The sequence below is a fragment of the Anabrus simplex genome, chromosome 8, assembly GCF_040414725.1.
Source record: "Anabrus simplex isolate iqAnaSimp1 chromosome 8, ASM4041472v1, whole genome shotgun sequence".
Taxonomy (NCBI): Eukaryota; Metazoa; Arthropoda; class Insecta; order Orthoptera; family Tettigoniidae; genus Anabrus; species Anabrus simplex.
The window spans coordinates 233,534,675-233,548,228 of NC_090272.1; the positions used below are offsets into that span (position 1 = coordinate 233,534,675).

The 13,554-nt window shown below is 41.0% G+C and overlaps 1 protein-coding gene across 3 annotated transcripts in view; it reads left to right on the forward strand.

Moving 5' to 3' along the window:
• Dora (Dorado) overlaps positions 1 to 13,554 on the forward strand; it is a 641,834-nt gene that overhangs the window by 613,510 nt on the left and 14,770 nt on the right. The gene's annotated exons all lie outside the window — the stretch shown is intronic.

Genomic DNA, 13,554 nt, shown 5'->3' on the forward strand with positions numbered 1-13,554 from the left:
TTTCTTGCTGTAAATTTGGGAAAAAAGGGGTTCTAATATGCGAGTAAATACGGTAGATGTTTCTTTACATTCTGCTTTACGACACACCATCACAGATGGGTCGTAGGATGATGATGTGATAGGAAAGGGCTGGCAGGGGAGGTGGTGGTTTTCTTTTGACATCAACCCGCTGTAGGCGAACTATCTATCGGGCTAGGCGAGGAGTAACATAACCAGGATGAAATACCACTTGTTTAGTTAAAATACTGATTTATTCAACATCACAGGACATATTATGTAACTGTACAAGTCCACTCTTCAAGTACACATACATCAGCTTACTACGTCTTAAAGCCTACATCTTAAAGCATCTGTGCTACAACTGACTTCCAACTGAGTGCTACATCCAACTGATACACAGCTGACCGAGTCCACAGACTTTACATAACACCACAGAGTAAATGTCTCATCCAAGGAGTCCTCAATATGAGCGAACATTGATCCCTAACATTCCCCCCATAATGTTAGACTCATATTTACATTTACATAACCTGAACATCTCAACATTTTAACAAACCAAGACCTTTCAGACAATTGTCAGGAATTTCATAGTTTACAGGCTTACAGGCTTAGTTAACATATCAGCTAGTTGCTTGTCCCTTTCAATATATTCTACATTTACAGTAGAAGTCCGCTATAGCGAGAATTCATAACGGCGAAAAATTTACTCGCTATAGCGGACTGTCGTTATATCCGATTTTTTGTCTAAGTCTGGAAAACCCCTATACAAATTAAAATCGGTATGAAACGGCAATCAGTTTGTTCAAAACTTGCGTTTTTACGGATGATACCCACACTACAGCTTACTTCTTTGTTATTTTTCAAATCCGATACTACGTGAAAGTATATTTTTAATTTCATCCAGATGACCTTGAATGCAATACGACCCCCACCTTTTTCTTCAAAAAAAAAAAATTAGAAAATTTGCTGGCAATATCTATTCCATGCGTCTCTACAATACGACGATCCATCAGGAAAATATTCTTGCTGTCTATAAAACTGTTACTTTTACTCAGCGCCAGGTACAACCGGCCGCTACACGCACGTCTCGTTTGCCGGGTTCGGCCAACTTCAGCGGCTAGTTATGTATAGGCCTAATCACGGGCGTTGAAATTCAACGAACGAGTTTACTGCATCGTGGTATGGTCATTCCGCCCTTGCGATTTTCAAGCACATATCTCACAATTTCATCTTCGACTTCTTTAAAGCGTCCTTGTTGCGGGCCACTGAATGCATCTTTTGTATAGTACGCATTTTTTAGCTATCTTTGTCTTCACGCTAATGCCGAATTTTTTTTTTTTTGCTGGGGGTTTTACGTCGCACCGACACAGATAGGTCTTATGGCGACGATGGGATAGGAATGGCCTAGGAGTTGGAAGGAAGCGGCCGTGGCCTTAATTAAGGTACAGCCCCAGCATTTGCCTGGTGTGAAAATGGGAAACCACGGAAAATCATCTTCAGGGCTGCCGATAGTGGGATTCGAACCTACTATCTCCCGGATGCAAGCTCACAGCCGCGTGCCTCTACGCGCACAGCCAACTCGCCCGGTAATGCCGAATATTGGCTTTAGTTAGGCCTATGCCATATTTTCTTGCGGCTGCACAATTATTCTACATTTCCAAGTGTTTAATAAACATTAACTGAAAATTGGCATCATAATATCGACGAGAACCCGTTGAAAATAGGCCGTCAGTACCCATTCCACGTATCTTGCTACCTACATTTGTGAACAAGTTGATCAGCATTTTCAACTAGAGCCCACATTTGACTCCCGCTCGTATTCTGTGACCTGTCTGTTATGTTTAAAGCAATATGGATTATTGTGTTTTCACCATTCAACTTGTGGGCACTCTATTTTAACACACATTCTGGACATACCACGTCACATAAGTTGCATTTTAGTTTTGTTTTTCCGTAAGATTGGTATTCACCTTGGTGCTGTCTTATAGACAGACATTTACTACTGTTCTTAACCCGTTAACGCCGGAATTTTTTTTAAAAGAATTTTTATTTGCCTGTTATACATGTTGCTTCTGATTGTGTCTAAAGTATGTATATGAAGTTTTACGCATTTCCGCCCAGTAGTTTCCCCGTGAGGGACCGTGTCCATATGATCACGCTAGGCGGGAGTGGGAGCATTTCATTTTATCATTAATATCTTTGTAAATGTAGTATTATTTTAATAGGCGACAAGCACATTCTACAAATTCAACATATAATGTACAAAAACACTTGTGTAAAATATATGGGTACAACAAACCATGAAATGAAAAACGTGAGAGCCATAAGAAAAAACATTTGTTCATCACTCTATCACCGTTTACCGATTTGGTTGTCTTTTCTTAGCGTTATTCAACCGTATGGTACGGAACAAAGCAAGGAATGCAGAGTCCAACGTTGCATTTCAAGCACTGGGTACGTACAGTGCTGAAACAGTTAATTCCAGCACATCTGCGATGATTACCAGATGCTACTTGATGGTTTCTGCCATCTAAGCGAATATCATTGGGGGAGCGACCTTGATGAACCGTTCCAATGGGACGTCCTGCCCCAGATGGTGGATTCCTGTACGCCTTGAGATATGTCTGTACGATGTGGAGGCGAAAGTCAAGCTGAGGGATGTCAGCACCTGATCTTCTCATAAGCTGCCAGGCATTGTGTGCTGTAACATCGAGCATCCACGTGAATAGGGACCACCATCACCACTTCTTCCCCCGTATGCCTATGCGGTAGTAGGAGACGTTCTCATCCATTTTGTCCGTTCCTCCCATGTGCTTATTGTATGCCCCGAAAACAGCGGGACGTCTCACACGTACTCTCTTCTTCTCTGTTTGAGAGTAACGTGAAACGGAAGATGCAGGATCTGCGCCGTAGTACGTGGATGCAATGGTTACGACGGAATTGTCAACCCATCTTACAATTCCAATCCCATCTTCCACACGTATGGCAACCTCAAATGTTCCACGGGGCTTCTTCATTTCCGTTACTGTGGGAAGAGGACATTCTTTGGGAACACGATTCTCTCTGATAGTCCCAGTCCCTCCGTAGCCACGGCGCTTCAGCTCTTGAAGAAGTGTCACGTTTGTGAACAGGTTATCAAAGTAAAGGCGGAACGGCAGTACTTTGATGTCCTCTGGCAGTTCATCTAACATCAGCATCATGAGAGGTGCACATTTACCGTAGGCCTTTTCGTATTCAGAGTTTCCTTTTGGATTCTTTCCTTGATAAATATCAAAATTGATAAGGTATCCAGAGGATGTATTCAAACACCAGACTTTGTAACCGAAACGTATCGGTTTCCCCCTTATGAATTGCTTGCAGCCATGCCTGCCAAAGTATTTTACCATGCACTCGTCGAAATCGAGATTGTGCTCAGGCCTGAACATGGAAACGAATCGCTTTTTCAGAAGATCCATAAGGGGCTGTAATTTCCACGTCTTGTCATTGGGAACTGGCTGGGTGCTATCTGCACAATGAATAAATTTATACATATCTAAGAACCTGTCTCTGCGCATAGCATTGACAACTAGTTCATTGCGCAAGTCCTCACTTGCTTCCCAGTACGAACATTTACTGGTAACAAGGTTGTAACCAGACAGCAACAGAATAGCAATAAATACTTTCATTTCCTCTGGCGAGAAATTAGGATCAGGGGAATTTTTAAAAAGTGCGTACTTTCTTGATTCTTGCAACAGCAGTTCAATAACTTCACCATCAAAGGAAGTTTCAAAACACTGCACCGGGGATTTATCACGAAACAACATGTAGTCGGGTTCTGGAAAAACACTCTCTTGATTTAGTACGTTACACTTATTCCACAAGTAAATATTTGTTTTCTTCTTCTTGACAGAAGTGTCTGCTTGTTCAGTATCATCTGTTGCACATCCTCCCAAACGTACATTATTTGTATACACAATTTCCACCTTGCTGGATAGTTGACGGCCAGTGAGATTGTCAACTAAACCACCACCATCTTCGTCACCTGAATCTTCATCAGATGGTAGTTCACTTCAGGCGGTTCGATGAATATTCCCTTCACTGTTTCCTCTTCACTCTCATCAGCCTCCAAAATATCGAGGACTTCCTTTAGAGTTATGTCCCTGCAAAAAATCAGGACATGTGTAAAGAAAACGGGCTATTTACAGTCTAAACGTACCTTTACCTATATTATGGACTAATAAAAATGTTTGATACATTCGCAACTACCGTAGGTATGTTTTCGAACACCGTTATTGAGATGTAGAAGCGAAGGTTAGGGCACAGATATGCCGTAAAACAACATATAATAGCAGTGGGAGTAGGAGAAATAACTTTTAAAATGTTAAAACAGAGACCCCTGATAATATTCTCGTAAAATCCTAGCTCATTACATGTGTGATATTTTATGAAATCGAAAGCCACCGCTAGAGCCTAGCGTGTTCGTACGATCATGCTAAAATTTCTTGGCATATAATGTAGTAAGAACATTTTTCCTCTTGGAAATTATCCAGCATTCAATATGATATAAAATATATCGGTGCAGTTTTCATGGGCTAATATGTGTGAACAGGACTAGAAAACAATTACTTACTTGAAGCACGCATCCATTGTTGATCCTCAAAGAGGCACACTCCAACTCCCAATGCAATAATGCCGCCAATTGAGAACTATAACATAATATATCGAACAGGCTGAGTTGCCAGATGTACGTCAAAGAGAATAAAACAATAATTAGTAGATTAAACCCGAAGGATTTGAAAATATACAATATTATATAAGGCATTGCGATGCGTGATCATATAATCACCCACGGCGTTAATTTTAATTGTTCATGTTATCACATCTTTAAGAAGAGCTTTAATGTTGTTTTTTAGATGTAATGTAATTTGGTTTTTAGACTACTGTAATTTTAATATTGACCATTGATTTTTTGATTTTATGCCTGTTCAAGAACATCATTTTAAGATTAAGGCTGAAGGTGCTCTTTATAAGAGCGAAACATGTCCCTTAGAGAAATTAAATGTATGAAAGTGTAAACACCAAAACACCAAAAAGGTGATTTGTATTGAATAGGTGGAAAAGAAGTACTTCTTATTATAACTGCTGTGAATAACGTCATTCAATACGGAGTAACGATGAGGATAATGACCTGTAAAAGACCTATCTGTGTTGGTGCGACGTAAAGCTACTAGAACTACCTGTTCTACCTTTATCTTCATTCCCTATACCAACTTTAACTGATTGAACTGTAACTTTTTGAGGTTGAGACTGGACTGATACAGATATTATATTCTTATTCCCTAATTTATGTTAATCAAAAATCACATTGCGACCTACTATCTTTCTGTTTTTATCATCCCATAACCTCCAACTTCCAGCTGGAGCATAGCCTACCATTACTAGCTTTTCACTTTTGGGTCTAGTTTTCTCCTGAACTGTTTAGGCACATGCTTAAAAGCAATACTAGCAAAAACTCGAAGGTTACATAAATCGGGTTTTCTACCTTTCCATAGTTCACTAGGAGTTTTGTTACAAGAAACAGCTGGACTTCTATTTGTTAAATAAGTTACAATAAATTGCTTCTCCCCACATTTCTTTGGGTAACTCAGATTTAATCAATAAAGTTCTAGCCTTTTCTACTAAGGTTCTATTCATTCTTTCTGGCACTGGATGCATTTCTGATTTGCATGGAACTTTATATTCTAGCTTTATACCCTTACTTCTGCAAAAACTTTTCATATTATTATTAATATATTCACCACCATTGTCTGCTCCAAGTTTTATTAAGTTTTTAGAGAAATGATTTGTTGCATAATTATTAAACAAATAGACCACAGTAAAATGTGTAAAACTATCAGTAAATGTTACAAAATATTCATATTCATCCAATGTTAAAGGTTGAATAAACCAGTATTTAACTGAACAAGGGGTATATCATCGTGGTTATGTTACCCTCGCCCGATAGATAGTTCGCCTACAGTGTTATGGTTCCAGATCGCCAGTTTGCCCCAGATCCCCCATGTCTTCCGGGTCAACTTCATCCACATTTTCCACATCCAAACTTCAGTCTTCTATTCATACAGCTTTTCAATGTATCTTTTCCATCTCTCTGCTTTTTCTTTCTGATCATACAATAACACTCCATCTTAATTATCAACTCCATTGCCTTTTATTCAACGGTAACCTCCCCCCCCAAAGAAAAACACATTTCATTGATTTGTAGGCACATTCCTGTTTCCCCCTTAATCATTTCATCTACTTTCTTACACCTGTCTTATAGGTATTGTTGCTTAACTTATCTTATTTCTCTATTTATTTCATTCCTGACTGTTTTTTACTGTCTTCGTTCTTCATTGGTGTTGTCTGATTTCAGCTTATGGCTAACTTCTATTTTGTACTGTATATTTTCTGTAATCCACTCTTTCTTCCTTTGTGGCACCTTTCTTTAGTATTCAAATGACTATTATCTGTCACTTCCCTGTTTATTTGTTCTTTGTATAACAACACATTGTCTTTCAGCCTTGATAGGTCCTATTTGTAGCTTGTGCTCTTTTTTCAGCTTTTTATGTTTGACATGACACTGAACTATAACCACGTCGGGTCTGTAGTAGCTTCTACAGATTTTTACTTGGTTGTGGATCCTTTGCCTGACTACAATGAAGTCTGTTTGGAATCTCTTTCTATCTCTAGGCGATGACTAAGTGTACCTTTGGCAAGAATGGTGGTAGAACCATGTATTGCACACCACAAGTCGGTGTTGGAGCGCAAGATTCTACTAGCCGGTCACCTCTTTCGTTTCTATCTCTGAGACAAGGCCCTACTAACCCTCCATCTTATCCGTCTCCAAGTGATGCATTCCAGTCTCCCATAACAGTGAAATTCTCTTCTCCTTTAACCCTGTTTATGGCAGAATTTGTCTGGTTGTGTATATCTTAATGTCTTAATTCTCCTTGGCAGATGTTAGTAGGTGCACTTGAATTATCACAGTCTTGTTACACTTAGTGCCGAGCTGAACAAGTAGGATCCTTCCACTTACATGCAGCTAACCATCTACTCTGTATTCAAGGTCTTTGTTAAGTATTACGCCCACTTCTCCCTCACCTGGTCTTCCTCGAATGCATCCGGTGTGTATTAACCAATGGTCTTCCACTCCAAAAGTCTCCTCCATTGGGCAGCCTTATCTTGCTCACACTCAGAAGTTATTTTGGACATTACCATCTTGAGGTTCTCTAGTTTGCCACACGGAAGTAGTGTTTGAACATTCTATTTTGCTATTTTTTTGTGTTGTTTTTCATGTCATTGTGTTTATTAGGAGCACATTCTTTTGCAGTTTCCAGATGGAAATGCTATTGGAGGAGGAGTTTACTTCTGGAATGTTTTACAAAAGCACACTTCCTATTGTAATTAATCTGGGCAAACTGCTTATTCTTGGGGTTTTAATGTTGTAGTTTCCCGTTGCTTTCTGCAGCCTATGCTGTTGATCACCTGGAGTGTTCTTCCACCTTAAGGGCAATGGGATGCCCTAAAACCTCCTCCTGCTCATTCACCCTCTGAAGAGTTGTGCTTTGTGGTGTTGGTGATTATTGTTTTAAGACGAAATACAACTAGGCAGCCAAGAGCGAAAAAATGGAAGGGATCCAACACTTCGAAAATGAAGCTATCGAAAAAAAAAAAAAAGAAAAAAAAAAAAGACAAGGGCCATGGAGGGCGTGAAATGACACTCCATAGCTCTCGCAACCTAATAGCATCGGGGTTGGAAAAGAACACAAGTTGACCAAGGGAGGTCAAAAGGGATAGATGAACATGAAGGGAGCCTGGCACAAGTAAGTTGAAGCAGTGCCAGGACTCAGCTGAGGGCCCCATGATCACCAACCTACACTCCCAAGTTAAGAGCCCCTGAAGCCCCTTGTAGGTGCCTCTTATGACTGGCAGGGTCTTCTTCTTCTTCTTCTTCTTCTTCTTCTTCTTCTTCTTCTTCTTCTTCTTCTTCTTCTTCTTCTTCTTCTTCTTCTTCTTCTTCTTCTTCTTCTTCTTCTTCTTCTTCTTCTTCTTCTTCTTCTTCTTCTTCTTCTTCATGGGGCCTCTAAATATTAGTTCCTAATTAGCGTCAACCTCTAAGATCTTTTCCTACCATGTTTTACCTTCATTGTCACCTAGATATACCTGCTCCCTTCACAAAGCTGCAGGTTGTTCTCATTGGGTCTTCTTGGATTTTTTTTCTCTCTCTTCACCTGGTAGTCCTAAATTGGAGAGTCTGATTCTACCCAGCGCCTCACATTCGAAAAGTATGTGTTCAGCTGATTCCTCTGCTTCATTGCATTTCCTACATATATTGTCTCTTATTACTCCAGTTCTGTGTAGGTGTTTTTTCAGATGGCAGTGCCCTGTCAACAGTCCTGCTACCCATCTTATATTTTCTCTGCTGAGTTTCAACAGTTCTTTAGTATGCTTCTTGTTTGGTCCTTTTATCAGTTTCTTTGCAAGCCTGCATCCTGCAGTATTTTTGCAGTTATCCATTTGTTACTCTTGTACCCATTTTCCTATGTAGTGTCGGGCTTGTCCATAGGAAATCCCGCATACAAGTCCTAGGCCTATAAAATGTATTTCTGCCCCTTTCCTGGCCAGTTTATCTGCCTTTTCATTTCCTTCTATATCTGAATGCCCTGGTACCCATATTATTTTGACAATGCTGTACTTTGAGAGCTTCAGGAGAAGTGAATGGCAATACCAGACAATTCTTGATATTATCCGGACTGCTTCTAGTGCCGTAATGGCCGCTTGGTTGTCCGTAAAAGTGGAAATGTTCTTATTCCTATAGTTCATTTTCAGATTTTCTTCAAGACGTGTTGTGATAGCTATCACTTCTGCTTGAAAGACAAGTGTGTTTGCCCAGGCTCATCTGGATTGATCTCTCAGGTCTTCCCCTGTTGATCCCTCCTCTTGTGCCATCCCCAGTCTTTGAGCCATCAGTCCACCACACTATATCTTCTTTTCAGTATTCCATTTGTTGATATCCCAGTCTTTTTTTTTTTTTTTAATTTATTGTTATCTGGGTCTCAGACAGTTTTTCAAAGTTGTACTTTGGTATCATATGATCAGAAGGCATGTGTAGAACTTCCTCTGTTATTACTCTGTTAATTTTATAGTGTCCTAGATTAGGTCTTTGTGCATTTCAGCACTCTGATTGTGCCAATCTATATGAACTCATTCTAGTCTGTCATTTTATGAAATTGCATAGTGATGGGAGGTCTAGTGCTCAAGGCTTCTGTCAGCGTAGTTCTCATAGCCCCAGTTATGGCTATGAATGCCGTTCTCTGTAGGTTACAATCTACTGCTGACTTTTCCTTGGCTTACTTTCTGCCACCAGATTATTGCAGCATAGGACATCAACGGTCTAATGATCATTGTATATTGTACCATTAAAATATAGCCTGCACGAGTTATGTCTCAGGGCAGTTCCAGGTAAATTGGTACAGGAGGAAGGGTCTTATCTACAAGAAAACTTGAAAGTTCTTTTAAAGAATGTAGTTTATTCAAATAAATGCAAGTTGAATTGGATATCACCTTGGTGTAGATTTTCGTCATCTTCAACATAGCCTATCAGGTATCCTGTACTCCCAGGTCACCATGCTGAACTGGACTGGAACTCGTTCTGCAGGCCTCGTTCGTCACCATAGAATGGAGCTGGAACTCCCAGGTTGTTCCAACATGGGATCGAACTCGTACCTCTGAAGTTCTAGGCGGTCTCCGACGATTTTGCCGGGTAATTACTCGTTTTATAACTCACAGGAGTGTCCACAAAAGTCCCACAATTATAAAGACTTGTCGCATTTCGAAGTTCCTATACGTGCACAAAATGTAAGTTCCAATCAACTGTCAGAATCTACTGTAAGTCCACTGCAAGTCTTATCACATATTGGAGTTTCTACTCGCACACAAATTCTAAGTTCCAATTAACTGACAGAATCTAAGTACACTATGAAGACGTTTACATGATTCTCTAAAAAATGATGTAGTATCCCTTGAGGTGATACAATCATTATTACAGGAGTTTTGAAAATTTCCTAGTCGAACATTCGGGAAGGTGTGACATTTCTTCTAGAACACGCCAGTCCATGCCAGGTAGCACGTGGCAGAACAGACGGGTAGCCTATTTTGATCCTATGTCCACATCACTCGTACAGCTTTAGCTGCTTCAGGCGGCTCGCTTCACCGAGCGCAGACAGACCAAGCTCGCAGTAAATGTCGTGCGGGATGATTAAATATTATTTATCTATAAAAAAATACCGCGTGTACCGTGCATAACTGGTACAATATATCCACATTACCATTGATGGTCTTAGGCCCCATGTCTTCCCGATGGCTCTTTTACATGCATACAGCAAGTTCGTGGCCCTGGTTATGTTCCTTTCTATATGCGGATTCCAGGTTAGATTTTTATCTAACACTACACCTAGGTGCAGTGCATGTTCTTCCGTATATATATCTGGCCCAAAGAGCTTCAGTGATCTCTTTCCCTCTAATTTCCTCCTTCTTGTAAAAGGGACCAGAGTTATCTTGTTCGGGTTGACTGATAGTTGTTCTTCCCAACACCAGTTCTCCACAAGGTTAAGTGATCTTTGCACGAGGTCCTGGATAACACTCATCACCTTACCTCGTACCACAATCACTAGGTAATCTGCGTTTCCTTGTGTATAAAAACCTTGTTCGTTGAGCATAGCTATGATTTTGTTCACTACAAGGTTCCACAGCAGAGGAGATAGAACTCCTCCCTGAGCACAGCCTCGGGTGGCCCTAACCATCAGCGTTTCTTCAAACAGGGTTGCTGTTATCTTCCTTCCGTCTAACTTGGATTTAATCTATTTGACGACGATTTTTCTCACCTTACTCTTTTCCAATACTTTGATCATAGAGTCATAGGTTGTATTGCTGAAGGCTCCTTCTATATCTAGAAATGCTGCCGGTGCAGTTTCTTTATATTCTAGGCTTTCCTCTAGTTTACAAACTAACTGGTGGAGTGCTACTTCAGTGGATCCTCCAGGACTATATGCAAACTGATTTTCATGTAAAGTTGAGTTCAGTTGCACCATTCTTCTGATATATTTATCCAGAATTTTCTCCATTGCTTTCAGCATGAAGGAGGTTAAACATAATGGTCTGTATGCTTTGGCTTGGGCATAATTTGCCCTTCCAGACTTAGGTATGACCATGATTTTGGCACGTACCCTAAAGCTAGACTAGCTCTGAAAATGTCCGTCGTGGCATTGAGGAGTATCTCTCGTCCTTCCTGTAGGAGTATCGGAAGTATCTCATCTGGCCACGGAGTCTTTATAGGATGAAACGTGTCGATTGCCCATTTTACATGGTTATTTTTTATTATTCTGTTGGCACAGTTCAAGTCTGCTCTTTGAGCTCCAGTCTCTGTTTCAACCATTTCTCTTCTGTCATCTCCTCAGCCTCAGGAAAGTGACACGCCATTAGTATCTCCAGCGTGTCCCTCCCCGCCTGAGTAAATGATGGGTTTCTCCAGTGTCTCCACTTGATTTATATGGGTTGCTTTCAGAACCTTCTGGTGCCTTGCTGTTTCAGTGTGTGATTTCACTTTCTCACAGAACTGTCACCAAGATTTTCTTTTTGCTTTCCATATCTCTAGGTTATAATCAGTGAGTTTCCTATGGTATATGTCCCACATACCATTTCTAGATGATATTCTATACAACATCCTAACCTCTTTTTTCATTTTGGCTAGTTTGTTCTTCCACCATCTTACTTTTTTGGTGTTTTTCTTTTCTATGAGAGGACAGTTTTCATGGAATGAGTCTATATCTTCTAATAGTATCATCAACTCAGTTCCAATAATAAAATTTAGTAAAGCCGCACCTCTTGCATTGCAGTTCGTGCTGCCCCATGTCGTGTGGTGTGAATTTGCATCTACTCGAAGGACTAGGTGTTCGCCTTTCCTCTTTGCGTTGCAAATTAGGTTCTCAACTTCTGATGGGGGCAGATTAGTTGAGTCATATGGGAGGTATGCACAGCCTATGGTTATTTCCTTGGGTCCCTCCCAATTTCCAAGTTTAATCTTGGCTACGGTTAAGTCACGTGAACAGTGTTCCTGCAACATAAGACATTTTAATTTCCCATTCACAAGAAGACATTTTCTGGGTATTTCCGATGTACCTACATCAGCTTACCTCCAGATTCTGCCAGTCCTGCTACTCTGCTCTTGACTACCCATGGCTCTTGAATAAGGGCCACATCAATAGCCTCGGACTTGAACTTCCTGGCGAAATTGGCCACAGCTCTTTTTTTTGTGCTGAAGATTGGCCTGAAGGACTTTCAGCTCCATCGTTATCAACATTGGGTTTCGTTTTTCCCCTGGTGACTTGAAACTTGATCTGCCCAAGTCTGAGCTTAGCCTTAAGGTTTTTCTTTTTGATCTCTTCAAAGTCTTTTTCACCAAGGGCTAAAACGACTGTCCTTCCTGTCTTATCGATTGAAGTGACATTCAGCATTCTCCACTCTTGTGTTAGAAGTTTGGTATCGTGCTGATTGATCTGACAGCAGTCTGCTCTACTGGAGCTTCCTTGGCTTCCCTTGATGTTGAAATTTTTGAAATTGGTTCTTTATAAGCATCCATATTTCAGTCAATCATAGGGTTTTTGCCCCTTCTAGGGTCCTGAGCGTCATTCTCACCATTCGTGGTGAGGCATACAGCCAGACAGAGGCCACGCCCCTCAGTCGTCCATCCAGCGGTCCGCCCCTGGCCCGAACCTAGCCAGCTTTGTTCCCCCTTCAGGAGGCCTACTCACGAGGTCTCCACTTGGCATTATCTTGACTGTGTTCACAGCCATGACTTTCCTCCTAGGTTGTGATCGCCCCTTTCCCAACATGCGGCTCGTACAGGCTATGTAGAGCAAAGTGATGTGTTGCTTCCAGCACGCCACAGTGAGCCTTCACCTCAAAACCCAGCCCCACTTCACCTGAACCACCGTGTCACCCATGTGGAGGAACCATGGATGCCTCTCTAGCGTGTATGGGCGAGGCCTCCACTTCGAAGACTTGACTTGGGCTGGTAACAACTGGCAGAGGCTAATGTGGAGGTTTCATCCCCTCCCTTCCTACTGTCGTATATCACGGCATTCATTTCATCTCGTTAATTCCTCTGAGGGCATCCGGCCGTAGAGAAAAGGGTTGGACGTATGTATGCACATACATGTACCTAATGGATTTCCCAAATTCAGAATACAAAAAGTTACAATATTGTCTACTATGAATTTGGCATCTATAGCATCCCATGTGTAGTCCTGTGCTTGAAGAAAGAAGTAACAACTGCTAATCTCATTTTAGCACAGAAGTCCAGAAACTCTTTTCATTCATATTAGTTTCCATATCTTCCCCACATTTACTCATTGGCTTCTCATATCCTTAATTTCATTTTTGTTCATTAACACGGCTGATCAGTGGTAGTGTCGGCATTCCGATCCCAAGATTGCGGATATTTGAAGGGGAAAGTCCGAATGAGACTCCATATGCAAG